This window comes from Vulpes lagopus, chromosome 7 (genome assembly GCF_018345385.1).
Source record: "Vulpes lagopus strain Blue_001 chromosome 7, ASM1834538v1, whole genome shotgun sequence".
Taxonomy (NCBI): domain Eukaryota; kingdom Metazoa; phylum Chordata; class Mammalia; order Carnivora; family Canidae; genus Vulpes; species Vulpes lagopus.
Window position 1 is genome coordinate 36,232,550 of NC_054830.1, and position 21,742 is coordinate 36,254,291.

The 21,742-nt window shown below is 38.8% G+C and overlaps 1 protein-coding gene across 5 annotated transcripts in view; it reads left to right on the plus strand.

The window, feature by feature from the left end:
* The window catches only part of MITF (melanocyte inducing transcription factor), a 216,128-nt gene that overhangs the window by 74,475 nt on the left and 119,911 nt on the right, over positions 1-21,742 (plus strand). The window lies entirely within an intron of this gene.

Here is a 21,742-nt window from a genome sequence, read left to right on the forward strand (position 1 = left end):
TTTATTTATTTATTAGAAAGAAAAAGAGAGTACTAGCAGGAGGATCGGGGTGGGGGGAGAGAATCCCAAGCAGTCTATGCTGAGTGCAGAGCCCGATGTGGGTCTTGATCCCATGACTCATGAGATCATGACCTGAGCCAAAACCAAGAGTTGAATGCTCAACCAACTGAGCCACCTAGGCACCCCTTGTTTTATCAAGGCTTTTTGGGATGTGATGACAACATTCTGCATTGTGTTTTAACCTGGAACAACTCCACAGTACAAAGTTAAACCGGAGATCAAGAACATCTCTCCTCCTGCATATAAATTTGTAGCTCTATAACTTGGTGTGTGATCTACCTAAGTTTGGGTTTTGGGAATCCAGACTGCAGGAACTTTTTCCGGGGCTAGATTGTGCTCCAAGTCTCAGCCACTCTCTTCTGAACTTTTCAAATCTGAAAAGCCCAGGATGGCTTTTCATTGTGAAGACAAAATCCTACAACTTAAGGGCACCTGTGAAGCTCCCCCCCCCACCCCATTCTCCCTTGTTGTCTCCCACCATTGTCTCCTCTTTCTTTCTGTCATCCAACCATCCTCAACTTTCTTTCTTTTTCTTCTTTTGTTTCCTCTCCAGTTTCTTGTTCATTCCCTTGTTTTTGTTCTGGGTACTTGCACTTGATTTCTCCCTTCATCTGTAACTCCTTCCCTCTTCCCTTAGTTTTCCTAGCTCTACATCCATTAAATCTTAGCTTCAATATCCTTATCTCTCTGTCTATATATCCATTCATCCATTTACATTCACAGTTCTGCCATATTAATGCTTGTATCCTTACTGTTATTACTCAGTTGGCCATCTTTCCAGCTTAGATTTTAAGCTCTATTCAGTAGAGACCATTTTTGTTTCCGTTGCCCCAGCACCCCTGTAGTACCTATATAGTGTCTGCTATAACTTGGGCAGTAAGTAAATATGTGTTGAACGAATACATGAATGAAGTACAGTTTGAGTTTTTGACTTACATATTCTCATTAGCTATTTAAAAAAATTTAGTGGAAGGAACTGTATTTAAATAAAACATTTATGAATATTTTTGTGAATATTTTCATAAAACATAAGAGGATTTGGGGTCAAAGGTATATTTTAAAGTCAGAAAAGTAAAGTGTTTATTCACAAGGGAAGCACTGTTAGAATATATAGGCATTAGTAGGCTAATTTTCTTTAATAAATTAAAACTTTTCTTATAAATAGCACATGGTATGAAAAAAATCAAAGGAGAGCGTTTAAAATAAAAAACAGCAGTTGTCAGCTCCACTTTTCCTTAATCCTATCTGATTAATAGTTTGAGATTTCAGTAAGAGGATTCATTCACCTTCAAGAAGAAAAAAAAGTAAACATTTATATATTAGAACATTATAATAGCTTAAGAAAAGCAGCTATAATTCAGTTGAAGGTAGGATGGGAATAAAGCTTCACACTGAAGGGATTTTATAAGTCACGATTTGTTTTTTTTTTTTTTTAATGCCATATAAAGGCAGCAGTGTCTCCTCCAATGTTAGCTTGTGTTTCCTGTAACCTTCTTCCTCAAAGGCCCATCCTAAAAAAAGGTTCAGGCTTGCTTTTTTTTTTTTCCCCCTCTTTCAAAGACAGTATCTCAGAAATGATGCTAATTTAAGCCCCGCTAAAATGTCCTGTTGCAGCACCTGGGAAAAATGAAGTTCAGAAGTTCAGAATTTGAAACTGCTTAAGCTAGGAGAATCTTCTTGCTGTCGTTGCATGTCTGGTTCTGGAAGCTGGTAACTTCTTTCGGGTGGGCATTGTTCCATTGTAACAGATGGCCCCAAGTGTGGACATGCCAGAGAGTGAAGCCGGAGTGTGAACTTGTCCAAGAAGTTGAAACACTTCTCAGAATATCTTCTCCTGATGATAGCCATGTCATTGCAACTGGGTTGGAAGAGCGAGTTCAAAGAAGCATAAAAGAAGCCTTCAGAGCTTTGTTGTCCAATATGGCAGCACTAGCCACATATGGCTATTGAGCACTTGAAATATGACTAGCTCAAATTGAGATGTGCTGTGAGTATAACATGGTCAGCAGATTTCATAGACTTAGTATAAAGAAAAGGATGTAAAATATCTGGTTACTAATTTTTAATATTGGTAAATGTTGAAACAATATTTTGGGCATACTGGGTTAAATAAGATATGGTTAATTTGCCTGTTTTATTTTGTTTTTCTTTTTGAAAACAGATACAAGAAACTTTAAATTTATGTACGTGTTGTGCTTTATATTTCTATTGGACAATGGTATTTGTGGGAGAATCGTTACCAGTGATGTCCTGGTAAACTATGTCCAACTTATACTTTGATGTGACTGTTTATTCTGAAATATGTTAGGTCACACATGGAATTAAAACCTTGGAATTTTTAAGTTAGTTTCCTAGTAGCTTGCAGTTTAAATGTAGCAATAAAAGCAAGAGTGGGGATTTTTTTTTTTTTGTAGTTGTAAAAGAAATTTCTAGAAACTAAGAGCTTTGCAGAGCTAAAAATTCATTCTCATTGTTTTATTTTTAAGCTCTATTTTAAGTTTCTGCCAGAACAAAAATGTTCAGTCCCCCCTTTTGGGTTCTGATGGCCTGGTAAAAATTTCTTTGTAAACCCAGGGGATGTGATAGAATTGGCACAGGAGAAAATTAATTTGGTTGGGATCCCTGAATGGAATGGAGGTAATGAGCAAGGCTTGCAAGAGTCCATGTAATCAATCACTGCAGAGGTTTTGCTGCGAGCTAGGCTGCCCAACACCCTCCACTGTGGGCAGCATCATGTCAAGATACCTTCCTAGAAAGCCCCTCATCTCCTCTGGTGTAAAAGGAGAAAAAAGTAAATATACACAGAGAATATGTGCATAATTATAAGCCACGTATACACACATCCAGTAACATTGATTGACATTGATTCTTGTATGTGTGTATGTATTTTTCTGGAAAAAAGTTAAATGGGGTTTTCCACAACTTTTTTTTTTTTTTCTTTCAGCCTAGTTGTAGGATATTTTCCAACCCCACATTTTTCCAGTAACTTAAACTCAAAAGTCATAGCAGTGAGGCACTTTCTTGTCAAAGGTGAGTCAAAAACAGGAACTTTTAATTCTGTCACATGATGCCGGACCTCAGAAAATAGTTAATAGCAAGGAGTTCTCCAGCACACCCGCTGCTCCCTTACCCCTGTTTCAGTCGTCAGACTCGAAGCTGCTGGACTTCTTCACCATTGCTAAAGCCAGGAATTCAGAAGTGTAGGTCGGATATTCTCCGTAGAAAATGCATTCAGGAGCGTACACATTACACGGGTTATAAATAGTATCTGCCCTGACAATGCTGGGATTTTCTCAGCTTCTGGAGACATTGAAGTCTTTGTTTTGTGGGTCGCTGCCCTCTCCCCCACCCCTATGCTTGAGTCATAAAGCCTGAAAAACTAATGAGGCTGCCGAAACTTTAATTGGTAAGATGTATAGGAAACAATGAGAGATGGCACAGACTATACATAAGCTTGGAATCAAGGCATCTTCTCTGCTGCTGCCGTCCTGCAACCTGCTCACTTTGCATTTTCCTTCTTCAGGACCTTGAATTTATTTTTTTCCGTCAATAAGATCCAATTAAATTTGGATTGAAAAAATTAAAACAAAACCTAAGTAGATAGTCATTGAGGCTAATTTTAGATCTTGAATTCCCCATTTAGAATAGGGGAAAAAAAAATCTCTCCTTGAAAACAAAAGTACAAGCCAGTTTTTCTTGATAGTGGGGTGTGTGTGTGTGTGTGTGTGTGTGTAGTTTGGAAATATGTTGCTCTCATAGTCTGAGTTTATATATGGCAGTGTATAGTAGGGGTTAGTAAACTGTAATTAGCATACAGCTTGCTGCCTGTTCCATGTGTAGCCAAAGAACCAAAAGTGGTTTTACAATTAATAGTTGTTTTCAACCAGTTAAAGTGAAACAAAACAAGACAAGAAACATGCAATGGACACCATAAGTGGCCCACCAAGCCGAAATCATTATCTGGACCTTTACCTAAAGAGTTCCTGACCCTTGGTTTAGAATGTACTTGATATTAGGTGCGTTATCAAATAAAAAGTTCCTTCCTCAGATTCTTTTTAAGTTCTTCGACAAATAACCTCTGGAGTACGTGTCCTCTTCTTAGCATCGTTCTAGATGTTGGGGGAAATAAAGAAAAAAAGAGACACCTCTCTACCTTCACAGAGCTTACATTCCTGTGGAGGAGGAAAAAAAAAAAAAAAGACCAAACCTGACCATATCAAATGGAAAAATAAGAAACTGAAAACTGGCGTGCTGGGAAGACAAAGCTGCCGAGTATGAGATAGAGAATCATGCCAGAGGCGGTTCTGTGTGTCTCACCCTCTGTTCGTCCTCCCTTGGACTGTGCTGTGAAACGGTGACTAAGTTATTTCCCAGATTTTGAATTCACCCCCCGCACGCCCACACAGAAACACAAAAACACTTGTTTGCTTTTTTTCCCGTGATTTCCTTATTTTCGGCTTTTTTCGCCCCAATTGAAATTCATTACTCAGCCGGGGCTTTGTTGAAGCATTAAGGTGGGTGCTTGCAAGGTATATTTATTTCCATCCTTCTGTTTTTCGGTCAGCTTTTCTTTGTCCTTCTCCTTTAGACTCGCTGCTCCTATGTAGGATGTAGTTGGGTTTTGAACTTTAGTCTCATAGGCTTTTCTCCTTTTCTGGAGGTAATGGATTGTGATGACTTTATTTTATTTTTTTATCAGGGTCTTTCCCTACATCTGAGGTTCTCCCTAAAGCCTGCATTTTGTAATCTTTACCAAAGTGAGTTTTGACAAATGTTTGTTCCCTTCATTTTGGATCTTTCCTGTTAATGGAATCCTTTGCGACCCTACTTGATCATTAATCCTGCTCTCCTGGGCATATGAGTTGTTGAGTGTGATTTCTTCTTTGGTTGAAAATATGCCCTCTAGCCTGCATTTTGGTTAGCAGAATGACCAGAGCTTGGACAAAAGGCCATCGCTGACACATATACAGGCCTGAAATGATCTAGTTACAAAACAGTTACCACATTCATGTAAATGGCCAAGCAAAGGTCAAAATATGAGCAACATTATTTATGGCTCAGTGAGCGATTTGTTATTCAAAGTCTGTCATCTTTTGTCAGAAGACTGGTATTCTCAACGTCTGTGCCAGGCTAAGGACCATCTCTAAAGTGATTTACTACAAACTCAGAATATAGTAAGGAGGAGACAATTTAGATGTATTCCAGGAAACAAAACCCTGCACTTGACCCAGAAATAGTGCTATTCTCTGTGTTACTATCAGACTTGTTTGCCTCTTGACCTGAGAATTTTCCTCCCTCTAAATCAGTTTTGTCATCCGAAGCCAGGGTAGTACTCACAGGATCAACTTAATATCTGTGGCATGCCTGCAGGGTGTTGGGTTATAAGAACTGATTGCAATTGCTTGCAGTAGGATCTGTGCTGGGTATCAACATATTGCCTCTCAGGTCCAGATTCACCCTCTGTTGCCTGCCCTTGAAAATGGATCTGGACTCTGAATGTTCTTTCTTTGACAACTGGCGTGATGTTAAGTGTTGTCGGGAGAGTATTGTGGAGAGACATTGTAGGAGGGAGGAGTTTTCCTTCCTGGCTTCTCCAGCAATTGGCTCCTGCAGCATGAGAGACATCGCCTAGTGCTTGTTTCCTGAAGTTTGTATGCTTTTACCATCCCCCTGCTCCTGCAGCATGGGTGCCTCTTTGGTGCCAGGCTCCTGTAGTGGCCAGTGTGGTGGCCAGGGCTGCATCTAAGTAGCCAGCAGCTTCCCCTGGCATCCCTACTTAGGCAGTTTTGGAGCAATGTACTTCTGTTGAGCCACTTCTCTGTGAACAGCTTTCCCTGGCACCCTAGAGGATGGATTCCAGTAAGTTCTGCACATGCAACACCACACAGTGAATTCCCTGCTATGTAATGAGTAGAGTACACCTGGATCTCAGCCCTGTGGAGACAGGCTGTCCCTTGGTCACTGTGTCTCAGCCCTAGGGATATAACTGCTCTTTATATCTGCCTTCTTCCATTCTTTAGAGTTCTCTCTCTCTCTCTCTTTCCTTCCTCAGGGCTTGATCCTAGGACTTCGAGATCATGACCTGAGCCAAAGGCAGATGCTTAACAGACTGAGCCACCTAGGCGCCCCTTCTATTTACTTTTTTACTAGCTAATTCCATGTTACAGTTAATCATTCCTTATATTAAACTTTCCCTATTTATATTATTGGTGTAGCTTCTCTCTCCTGATTGGACCCTGACTGATCTGGGGTACCATCAGTAGATTTAGGTTCTTTGCTTGGATTGCAGGAAGCATGTAGGTAAGAAGTGTCTAATGGATTTGTACAAAGGAGCATGAAATAAGAGTGCATAGGCTATTATATATTGCTCTGCATTCTTCTGACCAAATGAACAAATTTTATGAAATTCTGGAAATTTGCAATTATCTTTAGTAGTAAGGGAGGAGGTTAGTGGTTCTCATGGTCCTAGAATAAAATATTCACAAAAGATTTTATCTGGTAGATTGGCCATTCTGTTTTTCCTGGGAACTTTAGAATATGTGAGCAAGGCTGCTGATGGGACCCAGTTGGTGAGTGGTAATTCTGTTTTTGGGGATCATCCAACAGAGCTTAATATCTACATTGATAATCAAGTGTTGATTTAAGTAGATGTACATGTCAAGTTTGTTTCCTTCTACCCTAGAATCATGTGATAGGGTTGCAAGCGGTTGCTCTTTTGTTCCCCTTTTCTGTGTGAATGCTGCAGTGATGTGATAATGGCAAATCTAAGACTCAGAAAAAAGAAAAGACCAGAATGAGGTGCCTTGGTGATTATTATCTGGTTTGATCCCCTTCAGTTTTGTAATGGGGAAGCTGACTAAGGTCAGGTGAAATGCCTTGCTATATATAGAGTATGCACCTAGTTAGAAAACTAGAGAATATGCTAAGGCAGATTTTTTGATTCCTAGCCAGTTGTTTTTCCCTAACTCCCACCTATTAACTTTTAAATCTCTAATGTTTTGTTTTTTACCTTCATATTTAGAATTTATAAAGCTTGAGAAAATATGGTGTGTGCTTTACCATTAAGTCTTTGACAAACACTGTCTACAGGCTTTTCTCCTAAAGACATGAATACATGCTGAGAAAAAGTCATTGTATCAGTCAGCAGAGGCCAAATTTTGTAGCATTGACAAAGCACTGCAAAATTTTAGGGACTTACAAAAAATCTCAGCTTGGCATTGGCTGTGTCTGTGTCTCTTTCTTTGTGAAACTAAGACATAAAGAGCAGCACCTATTTGGAACATATTTGTCTTAAACATAAGGAAAAGGGAAATGGCGGAATTATACACTGGCTCTTAGAACTTCCCCAGGGAAGTGGCAACATGTCACTTGTACACGTGTTTCTTTGGCCATAATATGTCAGTGGCAAAGCCTGGTACTAGTGGGAGGGGAATATAATCTTCCTGGAAGGAGTAGTCAGTAGGAACGGACATGGCAAGAAGGGGCAGCAGAGTCAGGTTTTAAACATTTCATTGCTTTGGTAGATAGCATCTCTGGGAAAAAATTCCCAATTTGTTTTCATTGTCAGCTTTTTTCTTCATCTTTTTTTTTGGGGGGTGTGGATCTTCACATCAGTTTAAATACTTCCATACCAGCAAACAGACAATGCATAAGATGTGCAGAGACCTAGGATATAAGTCAATGGCCCAGGTGCCCCAGAGACTTACTGTTTCTTACAAAAGTGTGCCTGAACGTTGGTGACCTCTGCAACCTGTAGGAAATGGGCAATCATAGTTTCATTCTCCAATTCAGTAAATATTTACTCCTTCTGCCAAATGATGTGATAGAAGGTCTGTGAAGCTCAAAGGCTATGGTCTTGAGTCCTGCTTCTAGAAAATTCATGTTATAAATGTAATCAAGAATATCTTCACTTTGGGGGATCCCTGGATGGCTCAGCGGTTTGGTGCCTGCCTTCGGCCCAGGGAGTGGCCCTGGAGTCTCAGGATCCAGTCTCACAGTCCCACGTCGGGCTCCCTGCAGGGAGCCTGCTTCTCCCTCTGCCTGTGTCTCTGCTTCTCTCTCTCTCTGAATGAATAAATAAATAAAATCTTTTAAAAAAAAGAATATCTTCACTTTTATTTACAATTAGCTTAAAACTAAATTTACTTGCATGAATACTGGGTAATAAATCAGTCTGTATTGACTCCTTGCAGGGCCTCAAGTGTGCTTTTCTCTGGAATGCATGTTTACTTGGATTTTGAGGAAAATCATGAAATCATCCTGACTTAAGAAAGCTTTGTGAATGACTAGAGCTTTCAAGATTATGTTTATGTAGTTTCAAAGGTTGTATTTCTTTTAGATGAAGGTTAATTTAAAAAGATTAGCTAGCATCCCTCATTAATCTGGATCTATTTTAATGAAAACAAAAAAGGACAACCTATTTCCTTCTTAGAAAGTCATGTTTTATTTTCAAATTATATTGAATCAAATTTTATTTAGGTTGTATAGGATAATTTTCAAGTAGGGAGTATTAACCTAAGATAAGGAAAGAAGTACACTGTGGTCCAAGTGAACATTATTTTAATAGCATATTTAAAACCTCATCATGCTAGTTTACACAATAAATATGTTTTTCTATAAACTGCAGATATATAAATATGGAAGATAAATATGTAAGGATTACATTTGGTGAATAAAATAAATCGTCGTGATATTTAGGTACATAAAGCCAATCTTAATGATACTTATTTTACTAAGTGTAGGATCTGTTATAAAATGAACAATCTGATCCTAATTTTTCTTGTTTAATTCTTGGGATGATTTGAAGTAAGGCATAATCAATATATTAATGTATTCTTGGAGTCTGATATTATGAGCATCATGAACTTAATAGCTGAAATAAGTATTTGACAGGAATTTAAAAGAAGAATTTTTTATTATTAGCTGGAGAGCAAAAATATTTGCATCTGCATTGAATACTGGACTTCCTAATGTGTGTGCACATTGGTGTGTATATATACATGTGTGTATGATCTAAGACTCATGCTATTCTAAGTGTGACCCATGAAGTGGACTGGTTCATGAGCTATGTGTTGCTGGTATGCAATAAAGAACAGAAGTTGAGAGTGTTTAGAAATATTTATAGCAGTTGAACAGAGTTATTTTAGGTCTGTTGAATCTGATACAAATGGGTTTGCATATTTGTGTGCATGTTTTGTTTTTCTTTGTCTAAGAATTCATTTTTATTTTACTTTTCATAAAAATATTGGTCTGTGATGGATTTGAAAAAACAAAGAAATGGGTGACACGATTTGTTTAAAAAAACATTGGTGAGAAGTCTATGTTACTCAAAAATACAGAAAACTGTAGAATCATTGATGGACAGGGGCCTATAGCACCATTTGTAGTTTAGCTCTTATTATTTAATCTGTTTTATCTCCTCTTATTTTGTCCCTTGGACTTTCTGCAGTGGCTAGACTGGCCTCCTCACCGCTGCTCCAATGTGATTGGCACAGTCCCATTTCCAACCATACCCAAAACTCATTTCCTCAACCTCCTTTAAGCCTTGGCTCAGATGTCACCCTCTGGGCTTACCCTGACTGCCATATTTAAAATTGTATCCCTTTCCTGCCTATATCTTGGTCCTTTTGATGCCTCTTGCTCTGCTTTACTTATACTTCTTTAACTTCTTTTGTGGCTTAGTTATTTATCGAGTTTATTGTTCAGGGCACTCTACAGGATTTTTGCCTCTTGGTCACTGCTATATCCTGGGCACCTTGAGCAGTGTCTGACACACAGTAGGTGTTCATTAAAAATTTGATGAATATATGAATGCATATGGGATCTGACTCTCTCTTTCAGAGTGTATAACATGGATCTTAAAATTGGTCAGTTCAGCTGAGATTCTTCATGTTGCTCTGTGTGTACTCCATCCCATAGGTTATGATTTCATGAATCTTAGTTTTTATGTTGCCATAAATTGGCTTTTAGTGCATCTCTTTATTTTTCTTCCCAAGTTTTGAACATTCCCATGAGATGCTTTCATGTTTTTCTCGCTGATCTTTTGCGGTTTGTTTAATCTTGCTTGACCCTAGACTCTCCATGCGTTCATGGATAGGATCTTAGGCACATTAGCTGAGCTCGCCATGCCCTGGCTTCCTCATCTGTAAAATGGGAATGATCATATATATAACCTTGCAAGGTGTGAAGGTGAAATGAGATGAGACTTGTTAAATGTATTAAACAGACCTGGCATAACTATTGGTTGCAATAATGCTGATGAAGATATAAGTATCTTATGGCTCAGCATAATATCTAGCATGTGGCAGACACAGAGCAAATGGCAGTTGTTAGAGTTACTATGCTTTTTCCCCACCCATTATTAACCACTGCCTGTGTTTCAGTTTCAGACAATCATCAGAGAGTGGGGCGTTAGCAGGAAACTGTAGAGGAGATTAAGGGTTGTCTTCTTTTCCCTTCCCATCCCTTCCTCGACTTCTACCTCCACCTCTTCCTCTTCCATGCTGGGAATCAACTATTTTTCTCCCTTGCTGTGCACTGGAAGACCTTTCAGGTTTGAAACTCATTCTTAGCTGTGCAATATGATGGTGGCTGTCACTATCATATAACACTCAGCTTTTCATGCAACATTCTGTTTGAATAAGATAGCAATAGTTAGCTAGTGTGGTTCTTTGAGATGTATTTCCAGACATGTATTTCACAGTGATCATGATTTCTGTAAAGGTTTTATTTTTTTGGAGGGCATTTCATGGAGCTGCCTTCTAAATCTCTGAATGCCTGGGTTATTTATTTATTTATTTATTTATTTTGTCTTTTTTTCCCCCTCAGTGACAGGTTAGTAAAACTCCCCAGATTTGAGTATTAAAATTAATCAATCAGAAGAATTTTATTAAATATATATAGAGAGAATCTTTAGAGCAGCAGAATGGCGTGGTGAAAGTTGAGTTTTAGAAAGATTAAACTGGGCACTATGCATAATTGATGGAAGGGGTGTTACAGATCCAGCAAAAAAAGGGAGGTTGGGGTATATTATGGCGATTGATAAGAATCAAAATTGCAACAGTGCTGTGGAAGCCAGGTTGGTACTTGGGGTATGTGTAGGTTCAGCTTTCTTAAGCACTGCCAAACAGTCTCCCAAGTAGTTGTTTCAGTTTATACTTCCTCCAGCGGTGTCTGAGAGTTCTGGAAGCTCCCCATTCTTGCTAACACTTGGTTACTATTGCTGCAAAATAAATCCTGTTAAAATACAGTGATTGAAAAAATAACTTTCATTTTACTCTCTCTTGTGGTCTCTGTGGGTCAGGCATTCAGGAGGATTGAGCTGGAAAGTTCTGGCTTGGGGTCTTTCCTTGATGTTGTGGGCAGGTGGTGGCTGCCATACATTCTGAGGCAGGAGGACTTTGGTGGTCGATTTATACCCGTTCTTAGCATCTTTCTGCACCCCACAGGGACAGGGCTAGTGTAGGGTGACCAAGAGAGGTGGAAGTCTTAGTTCTGCCAAGGATTAAAAGAAACATTTATTGAGTATCTACTGTGTGCCAGGCCTTGTGCAGGATATTCTATTATTATATGAAGTTTTTAATTTCCTTTAGCATGATTTTCAGAGTTTACTTTCTAGATGAGCCTTTCCTTAGCAATCCTATTAACTAAATATACTTTCCTCTTTATTTCTATCTTTTGCTTAATTTATCACCTTTGTAGCTCTTTTCTCTGTTTGCACTGTGTAGTAGTTTACCTATTTGTTACTTGTCAACCTGCCTTTCCTTTACCCCCTTGTTACTGTACTGAGGGTCCATGGCAACAAGGACTCTGCCTCTTTGGTGCACTATTCTTTATTGAGATGAAATATAGGACAGGTGAAATACAGGGCACCAGAGAAATTTGAATTTCATAGCAAAACAAATAATATTTTAATATATGTATGTCCCCAATGTAGGACATTTTAAAGTATAAGTATATCCCAAAGGTAGGACTTCCTTCTAGTAGATACTATCTGTGGTTTATTTGAAACTCAAATTCAGTTTGGTGGCTGGTAGTTTTATTTGCTACATCTGACCACTCTAGTACCTGATATTTAGCACAGGGTGTATCACATAATAGAAGGTCAACAAAGTATTTGAATGAATGAATGAGTGAATAAATGAAAGAACTCATTTCTTTCTCAGGACCAGTTTTGCAAGGTGGATGTTATTACTTTACAGATAAGGAAATTGCTGTTGAAATAAACTAATCAGCTTGCCCACACTCCCAGAGACAGTTGGCATAGGGTGGGGATATGAGTCAAGTTTTGAAAGCTGCTATCTCTGGCTTTCAGTTATCTTTCTTTTCTCACTATATCATGCTGCCTTGCCTTGTTAAAAGAGATTTCCTCCTTATAGCAGTCAAATTTCTTCACTCTATCAACAAACTAAATTCTGTTCAGTTGAAGTAGGCAGAGAGTTTATTATAGAATATTCAGGAGTCTGGGACCCCTGGGAGGCCAATGAAGCAGCCTGGGGCTGAGTAGTGAGGAGCCATTCCCCAGCAAACCATAGAACCAATACAGCGAGGACACTGATGTAGCCGCTTCTATAGCTTGCCTCATTGACCCAACTAGCGCAGACCATTAAACCACACAGCCAAACCCCATACCGCTGTCCCTTCCAGATGTAGCTGCTTTTTCCTTGCTAGAGTACAGTTCTGTACATTCTGGCCCAAGTACATTTGATTGCTCAAACGGAACACACATATCTCATTCTAGCTGCAAGGGAGTCGGGAAAGTGAGCACTTGGCTTTCATCATGGAATCCATTTCTGTCTCCCTCTGAACTCATAAGAAGGAGAATTCTCCAAGGCTGCCTGGGTGGCTCAGTCGGTGAATCATCTGACTCTTGATTTTGGCCCAGGTCATGATCTCAGTGTTGTGAGATTGAGCCCACATCCATCTCTGCACTCAGCGGAGAGTCTGTTTGAGATTCTCTCCCTCTACGCACTCATTCATGCTCTCTCTCTAGAGAAGAGAAAAAAAATAATTTATTTTTATTTTTATTTTTTATTTTTTTTATGGAGGGGAATTCTCCAAAACACAGGAAGTATCTTAAAAGGTGATAGGTAGCCTGAAAGATAATGCATGTCCGCCTGACTAATGCCTCCTTTGAACCTTAGTAGCACAGTGCCTTCTAATTTTTTAAAATAGGTATTACTTTTTACCTGGTATGAAAACAAGAATTACCTTTGCTTTAATTTTTTTAATCTGCCCATAGAGTACTGAGTCTATACTTCCAGGAGGTACTTGATACATCAGTTCTCTGTGTGGTGGGATTTTACAGGTGTGACTTTAACTTTATTCATATATATTCTTCTAAATTTCCTATCATGAACATTTAGAATGAAAAGAAAGTCTTTAAAATTTGGTTAATAGCTGGGAGAAAAACTATAGGTTTGAAATCTCTTATCCATAATTCTGAAATCCAGAAGTCTTTGACTATTGAAGAATTTTTTTTTTTTTACTTCATTTGGCAGAATTACCTGACAAATGACACAAGGCTATTTATGGTCTTTATTATCTCATGTAGTTGAATATTCATATGTTTCCTGGCAGAAATATTAATGCACTTGATTATGAGCTGTTGCCCCATCTGACTGGGGATATTATACTATATATGTACAGTTATCTTTATAAAATCTGGAAAATTCCAATGTCTAAGACCTAACAGTCTACGGGAGTTTCTTTGAAGTGTGTGGGTGAATACACATGTGTAATATGTACTAGAAATTTGTGGAATGGTATATTAAAAACTTTTGACAGTGATTACCTCTAAGAGGAGGGATTGGATGAGGAGACGGGGATGAAATTTTGCTTTGTATTCTTTAGGACTTCTATTAATTATCACAAAACAATTGCCTTTCTCAATGAAAAAAAAAACCAAATAGAATTGTTTTTACTTATTTGGGGGGAATAGTGGTAATATTAATTTTAAAAGATAGTTTGTCAAGCAGGCTGTGCCTTTATGTATTAGTTCAACATTACTGACGCTGACAAGGACCCAGAGAGAGTTAGTTAGGTAGACACCAGGCAACCTACTGCCTTTTGGATAATATGTGCATGCTCTAGTAGTAGGGAATTTGCATCAGCAAAAAACACTAATTTCGTTTAGAAAAATAAAATAAAGGCAGTCAAAAATGTGATGAGTAAATGAAACTACTGTTATTAGTGATGGGTTTGGCATGTTTTACGAAGTCTGAAGGATTACTCATCCACTGTATGTTTGCAGAAGTTCTTTAACAAAAGCCAGATGCATACGTAGTAGCAGGGGTTAGTAGGTGGATGAGAGGATTAAACCCAGCGAGTTTTTGGAGCATTGGTTTTAAAACTGTTTTTGGCTTGTCAACAGGCTATTTTTCTGAGTCAGCCTATAGGATGGCTTCCCAGGGTAAGTCTGATTTTGCTTTTCTGGGTTTAAAATATAAGTGGTGAAGGAGGTCTGACTAGTTGCCTTTTTTTTGCACCGGATTCTGTAAATTAACAGTGCCCACATTTCTTCTGTGAGAAAGACATTTATCCTATTCCAGCATATTCTAGTGTTCTTGCTGCTGACTTTTATAGCTTTGCCTCACCTCCCCCTAAGTTTGAAAGTGGAATGCCCAACTGCTGAAAGAATTTGCAAGGGGAATTGCAAAGGTCATATGTAAGTTCTGTGGCTGGCGGCTGGTGTGAGGAGAGCAATGTGATTGAGCTGGAGCCCTTTGTGACTCTTTTAAAGAGGATGTTTCCAATAAATTAGTGTAGCACACTTTATGTGCTTGTTTATGACCTTAAAAATGGTTTAGCTATTGCTGAGTGGCCATTACTGATGCTTTATGACATGTTATAATGGTTTCAACCTGCACTTTTTTGGCGGGGGGTGGGGGGGTGGGGTGGGGAGATTAAAACAATGTCAAGCATCAGTCGATGTGAAGTTCATTTTTTTTTCCTCTTAAAGCGACTCGAGAGAACATTCAACATTAGAATAAGTCCCTGGATTCTAACCCCAGAGAATGTTGGTTCTCGAGGTCAGAATAAGTAAGGATTCGCCAAGCTCTTACAAATGAGCTTTGTAGTAATTGCTGATGAAATTATAAAAACACTGCTTTTCCCACTGGATGTTAAATGCCCCTTTTCATTAGCTATAATATGGGGAGCAAAAGCATGTGATTTTTTTTTTTTTTTGTAATGTTTAACCATAGCTACTTTTAAAAGGCAGTTTTCATTTTGTGGCTGCTTTTTTTCCTTCCGGTGCCTAGCACAGTTGAGGACTTTATCTTCTTGTATCTTTTTAGGATACTGATGAATAATAGGGGTCTGAGTAGCTCTCTAAACGGAAGAACATGCAGAGGATCCTGGGCTGGAGGGTGTGGAAGAGCCCAATTGCATTCTCTGCCTGCCATGGGTTGGAGGTCCTGCCCTTCCCCTTCCCCTTCAGCTCTCAGGCTGATGGAGGTCACTGTGGTGTTAAGGCTGGGGCACGTCGGTGGAGGCTGAAAGCTTTTCTGAGTGCCCGTGACATCTCTGTGAGCTCAGAAGGGACCTTGCCTCAAGATTTCTGTTAATTAATGTTTGGTACTTGTGAAGGAGAAAATTGATCTCACTCTAAATGCAGTCCTACCATAGGAAAGAGTGACACATAAAAACAAGTAAGGGAATATTAGGAGATTTTTGAAAAAAAATTAAAACATTCGGATTAGGGGGCTGTGGAAGAGACCTTAAAAATTAAAGCACCTGTTTCTTTAGTGCTGTGTGTGTCACCGAGAAAGATCTGTAGAAAGATCTTCGCAAAGTTGGAGGGCCCCTCTCTCCAGAGCATCCATGATAGTTCTTGGATATTTGGAGAACGGGAGCAAAAGTTGTAGTAATCCAGCAGGTCAGTTATTTAGGAACTTTTTTCATGCTGGTGAAGGCCAGTGTCTATCACAGAGTAGAATGTGAGGTAGAATCTGAGCTGCAGAGAAACATCTCCTTTATGGATGGTGAATTCAGAGCCCACTCCTGGGCCTTGCTTTCTGTCCTCTGGGCAAGGGTGTGAGTCGCCCATGCCGTGTGAGGTGTGCTTTGTTGGAAAAGTTACAGGGCTCACTTTCATCTGTTCTCAAACACAGCCTTCCCAGGAATGTGTAAAACCAGGTGCATCAATTGTGAAGTTCCAGGGTGAGCTGGAACACTTCACCTGTCATACGACATAGACAGAACAATCTCCACTGAGGGCTTAACTACCCCTCCTCCGCAAATTTGTCATAATAATAAGACATTTGTCTTGTTCAGTGAGAGAGAGAGAGAGAGAGAGAAGAGTAAAATGTGGCGGAGATTGGCCTGAAGATGTAACTTTGTGACTAAGTGTTCCCTCCGACCCCTGGTGTGGAACTTGAACAGTGACTTAGCCCAGAGGCCCCCTACCCACCTCACTTTTTTTAAAAAGAGAAGAGTGAAATCAATTATAGATGATTTTCAAGAAATTATTATGTGTGTTATGGATTATCTAGCATATTTTGATTTTGTCCTATTACCCTCATTTCTTGGTGTTTCTAAGCATTTCGTTAAGGGACAAGAGGGGATGAAATCACAAACAGCTCTTGACTCCTAGTTGCTTGTTGCCAGTTAAGGAATTTAGCTCTGATAGCTACAATGGCAAACATATTTCACATTTTGTAGGAGAGAGAATTCAAGAATATATATATTTGAGCCCAATCTTTGATTGATACATGCATACATATGTACAGACACATGTGCATGTACGTATGTATCTGTATCTGTCTATATCTTGTACTTATATATCTATATCTCCCATGTAATACATGTATGTATTTATATGTATCTGTTTCTTCCATGTCATATATATATATGCCCAGTCTTTGATACATACACATATATACATATCTATATCTTTCACATAATTTATTAAACTCTTAAATCTATATTCACAAAAAATCAAATCTTAAAATAGTTCTGCTGGAAAAAATAAAGAGGGAAAATTAGTAGGCAGTCGTCTTGAGACTTTAATGTGTGTATCTACTACTTAAAAATATTCAAATGCAGCTTTGTTTTGTGTAGGTAATTTTGGTGGTACAATATTTGAAAAGGTGACAGAAAAGGACAGAATGCAATTCCTGAAGCTGTAATTTGCAGGAAACTAATAATACAAGTCCATTTTCTTTTCTAAATGTGCTATTTATATAATTTATATTTTTAACAAATCTTTGAACTAGAATGAAAATAGTGATTAATCTTAAGGGCAAGAAATGTTGTAACTATGCCAAATTTGGAAAGTTAAAGAAATTCTCTTGGTGGTTAAACACAGTCTATTGAGTATTCTAATTTGCATGCCACAGAGCATAGTGCTAAGCAGATAGTGTGTGCTCATTTAATGTGAAGTGATTGACTCAGTTTGGCAACGCTTTTTTTTTTTTTCCACCCAGAAAAATAAGCGTATTTGATTTAGAAGTAGCAGGTCAATTTTTAAGCCAAATTAAGATAAATAGGTCACATATCATATCAGGGGTGGTAGTGATATATATGTAAAGAAGAAAAACTGAAAAGCATCAAAATGTTCGCATTCTAAGATGGTGAAGGATTTTTATTTTTATGTATTTTTTGGTTTTCTTTTAATTTTCCAAAGTGAGCAAGTACATTCTTCGGAACATAGTACTTTCATCTCACATATGAGGTTTCACATAATTATTTGTTAAATACCAGGTTAATTAATTGGCCATAAAGGATACACATCAAATATAATGTGAATGGTATCCCTTGGAGTTCAGAGCATGGTAGCTTTGAGTAGAACTTCTATTCTATCAAAACACGTTTAAAAAATATTTTATAGAGTCTAGGTTGGTTGTTGTTTCTACTATAACACAATACATGCATTTCTAAGAAATCACTGGCTAGGCAAAATCATGGAGTCTATAGGAAAAATAGGGTAGGGGCATCATCCTCAAAAACTTTATCAGTGACATATTAAAAGAAGAAATGATAAGAACCTAATGAAAATAGTAGACAGTTTTACACTTGTTAAATGGTTAAGCAGTATATAAATACAGCAATAGACTTGATAGTTTTTCTTGAAAACACCTGATGTTTGCTTATGGAGTGGGTGTGAGAAGGATTGTAGCTTGTACATTACAGTGAAGAGGTGGAAGGAAGCATATCTAGAATTGATGGAAAGTTGTAGCTCTAGAAGTGAATGGGTGTGGCACATAATGTTCATGGTAAACTGGGGTAATTGGTAGATATTTGAAGTGTGTGCATTTTGTGTATTCCTACATGGCTTGATTCAGCTGGGTGCAATTTCTGCGTTCATCTAGTATTTCTTGCAAACAAAATAATGCATAGCAAACTAAAATTCATTTGAGTTCTGGGCGAATTCTACTCTAATAGAAGAATTGGGTCTGAAAGGGAGACAGAATATGAAAGACTCCTAACTCTGGGAAACGAACTATGGGTGGTAGAAGGGGAGGTGGGCAGGGGTGACTGGGTGACGGGCACTGAGGTGGGCACTTGATGGGATGAGCACTGGGTGTTATTCTATATGTTGGCAAATTGAACACCAATAAAAAATAAATTTATAATAATAGAAAAAAGAATTGGGTCTGAACAAATTTCCATTTTTTTTAAAGATTTTATTTTATTTATTTATGAGAGGCACAGGAGGCACAGGGAGAGAGAGAGAGAGAGATGCAGAGACACAGGCAGAAAGAAAAGCAGGCTCCATGCAGGGAGCCCGACGTGGGACTTGATCCCGGGGTCTCCAGGATCACGCCCCGGGCTGAAGGTGGTGCTAAACCGCTGGGCCACCGGGGCTGCCCCAAATTTCCATTTTAGAAACAAACATTATATCAGAACTGAATATACATGATATAAATGAGGTAAAACTGCACTAGTTCTAGATATGTCAAGGGCCCAGGCTGTAATCCAACCTCCCTATCAACACCACCTCAGGGATTCCATGAAGCATCACTGGCATAGAACTTGATTGTCCTTTTGTTCATGACCTGGGACAGATATAGAACAATGCTCTTTTTGTGAAGACATTTGGTCCTACGTGAGTATACTTCCTTGGCCACTGACTGGAGATGTGCCAGGTCCTTCAGCATTCAGAGAGTTCAGTCCCACTGCCCGATGGACTGTCCATTAAAGTGAATAGCCTTGAACCCAATGGCCCCGTAGAATACCTCACTTTGGGTCCTGGTCAGGGAATCTAACCTGAACATAGTATTACTCCATGCTTATCAAATGCTGGTGTGAAAAACCAATATTTATGGATTTCATTGTGAAGAATAGAGGTTTCATCCATTTCTTTGAATACTCTAAGACATGGAGGAAGAGAATGTTGTTTGAAAAATTATTTTCCAAGGTGGCTTTTGCTTTACTTTGTGAAGTAACATTAAAGAAGGGTGTGAGAATTTTACATTTGTCAAAAAGGGTAATTGGTTAAAAATTAATTAAGGGACATCTGTAAAATCTATACTTGAAATAAATGAGACCAGCAGGAATCTCTTTATCTGAGAATTTGCCACCTGTCCACCTTGCCAATTAGTTCTACTAAATTAAACTTAGCATTATGCCCTTAGCAACTCTGTTGGAGGTCGTTATAAGATAAAGCCCTATAAATCTTGATTGTATGGGGTGCTTATCTTGTGGATGTGACAGTGTCCTCCTTAGACTTGGGAGAAGTGTCTCTCTGGTTTTGATACCACAAATGACTGTACTTCTTTGCAGCTTTGGGTTAGTTTATGGATATAGTTAGTCATGTAACTGATCATGTCTTCTTCCTCTTTATGGTCACAGGCATGTTTTCTTTAACTCACACATATTTGGGTTTTTTTAGCCAAAAGAAAAACTAGTTTTCCAACATTGGAAAATGGGAAGATTTCACACAAGTATGTTTGAATTTCCAGCATCTATTGAAAAATCAGATCTGGTAACACTGGGCTCACCTGTCTCCATGGCAACCTTGGGAGCTAGTAATATAATGCCATTTTCCTTAAAACAGGCACTCTTCAGTTTGTTTTATTCCTTTATTCTAACTGCTTGGCCCCTGTAGATATTAGACTCTCTGTCCCCAGCTTAGAAAGTGACTTATGACCACCTGTAGAAAACAATAAGACTCTTACTTGCATTTTATGTACTAATCTTATTAAGTCCATTATATTTTTCTGTTGAATTATCTTTCCTTCATCTTATTTCCTTCATTCACACACATTAATTTTCTGTTGTTGTTTCATCTTCATGCTGTGTACTTTTACATAAGCTGCTCTGAGTCCTTTTGGAAAGAAACAGATAAAAAATAAAATAATCGGAAGAGAAAAAAGCCACTTTCCTATTTTTAACTTTTTGTCTGGTAGGAGTTTAAATGATTTCAGTTCTTTCTCTGATTTATTTTAGTGTCTACCTGATTCTAGAAGGCTTCAAATCTCTGTAATTACTTGGTGTTTATTTGTTTGTAATTCATCAGAAAGACTCTGAGAAACATCCTGTACTGAAGATCAGTTGACTTTCCATGATCTTGCGTTAAGAACTGAAAAGCTTAGTAGGTCAGAATAGTTGTTCATTCTGTTCTAAGAGGGAGGATTAGGACACCACAAACCTGCTTTGGAGGTTCCTTGCCAACTGTAAAGACCATGAGAAGACGTCATTCAGTGCCCTACATATGGCACTGCTGTGGCTCCTCGGGAAGTGTCCAGAGAAGACCATAGGTCCCACTGGTCTGAATCTTGATGTTAGATGTTAGGTTGGCCCAAGTAGTTGTTGAAAACAACTCTGAATTAATGTGGAAATGTTAATTTTCACATATGGCCCACGATTTCCATATTCCTTTGAAAAATCTGAAGACCCAATAAGAAAGAGCCAACATTTGCCCTTGGATAGATTTGTGTCTCATTCATCACATCCTCCCACCCCGCTCATCTGCATGAAGCTAAGGTGGAATGCCATACCCCTGAATTTCTCCGACTCGACTCAATACCTCGATCTGGAACCCATTGTTATTTAACGCCATGTTGGTGCACCACCCCAGCTCATTTTGCTGCTTAAGTAGAGCTCATATTTCAGCTTGTTTTCTGCCCGCCCTAGTCACATTCCCTGTGCTTCAGCTCTTTTCATAATACTCAGGTTTAAGGAGTTGGATTCTTACTGTCCCTCTTCCCCCAGTGTCAAGGTTGTGAGCTTCTTCAGCAGGAGTATCAGAAAGATAGAGATGTAGATAAAAAGAACACTAGGCTCATTCTCAGGACATTATTTATGGAGCACTGAGTCTGTGCCAGGTGCTGTTCCTGTGCTAGGACTAGAGTAATGAATAAAATGGGCAAAAATACATGTCCTGTCCTACTGGAGTTTACTTTCTGGTAAGCTATGGTAAGTGCTGTGAAGAAAAATAAAGCTGGGAGGGGTTGCTACTTAATTTGAGCCTGATAGGTTGGACTTCACCTCCAAGGTTTCTTCTGAGTAGAGAGGTGCACTAGCTAAATGACAAGGGAGCCATGCAGCTGTTTGGGGAAGAGCATGGTGAGCTGTTGGGATAGTAGCAAGAGCAGAATTCTTGAGCAAGGAACATGCTTGGATTCGGCCTCAAATGTGGCTTTTATTTCAGTTCTGTGTCTCCTAATGGTGTGCAGTAGGGTTGGTTGCTTTTGCTCCCTGGACTGCGTCTGTGAACTCATCTCTAAAACATTAAGAT